We start from the raw sequence: 275 nt of genomic DNA on the forward strand, positions 1-275 counted from the left end.
CATACACATATTTTTTTATTTATATAAATTAAAGCCGCCCCCCCCCCGTCCCATACCAATAAACATGGTCCTGATAACAGGAGAGTGGGAATTGTGGGACAATTATGGGACAATATAAAGAATAACTACAGAATATTGTTCAATATATAGCCCCTGCAAACCCCCCATGGGGGTTTCTGTCCCCAGTCTCAGCCTTGGACAACGAAAATCCACCATGCACGTGCGGCAGGGAGACGGGCTGGCGTCGGGCGTGGAACACTCTTTGTCGTCCAGGC

Source organism: Penaeus monodon, chromosome 23 (assembly GCF_015228065.2).
Source record: "Penaeus monodon isolate SGIC_2016 chromosome 23, NSTDA_Pmon_1, whole genome shotgun sequence".
NCBI classification, from domain to species: Eukaryota; Metazoa; Arthropoda; class Malacostraca; order Decapoda; family Penaeidae; genus Penaeus; species Penaeus monodon.